A 640-nucleotide genomic window follows, 5' to 3' on the forward strand; every position below is an offset into this window, starting at 1 on the left:
AGGAAAATTCCTTTTTGGATAAAGAACCAACTTTTCTGAATCAAGAAATATATTCTGAAAATGTTATTATTACTGGTTTTTTTATTTTTTTTTGATATTTATCTTTTCGTTTATCTTCATTTATCATATTTTTTTTTTCCCCCTGTTTTTTTTTCGGTATTTCCCCTTCCTTCCTTTTTTTTTTGGGTCCTTTCCGTTTTTTCTGTTTGCTTTCCAATTTTTTTATTTTTTTTCCCCCCTTTTTCCCCTTTTTTACCTTTCAGTCTCCCCTTTTTTTTTTCCTTTTTTTCCTCTTCTCCTTCCCCTCTTTCTTTCTTTTGTTTTCCTTTCCCCTTTCCTTTTAATTTTCCTTTTTTTTTTCTTTCGTTCTTTTCTCATTTTTCCCCCCTTTTTTTTCTTTCGTTAATTCTCCTTCTCTCTCCTCTCTTTCTTTCATTCTTTCTTGTCCTTCTCCCCCTTCTTCTCTTCCTTCCCCCTTCTCCTTTCTTTCGTTATTTCTCCCCTTCTCTCTCCCGCGGGGTTTGAAGATTCAATTCTCAAATCTCTCGTTTCGCTCGCTTTTATTACTGCCATTACCGCTTCCTAGTTGAGCCTGGCGTGTGAGTTTCGTCTTATTTATCAAAAAAAGTTGATTAATATC

The sequence above is a fragment of the Penaeus monodon genome, chromosome 29 (assembly GCF_015228065.2).
Source record: "Penaeus monodon isolate SGIC_2016 chromosome 29, NSTDA_Pmon_1, whole genome shotgun sequence".
Classification (NCBI taxonomy): domain Eukaryota; kingdom Metazoa; phylum Arthropoda; class Malacostraca; order Decapoda; family Penaeidae; genus Penaeus; species Penaeus monodon.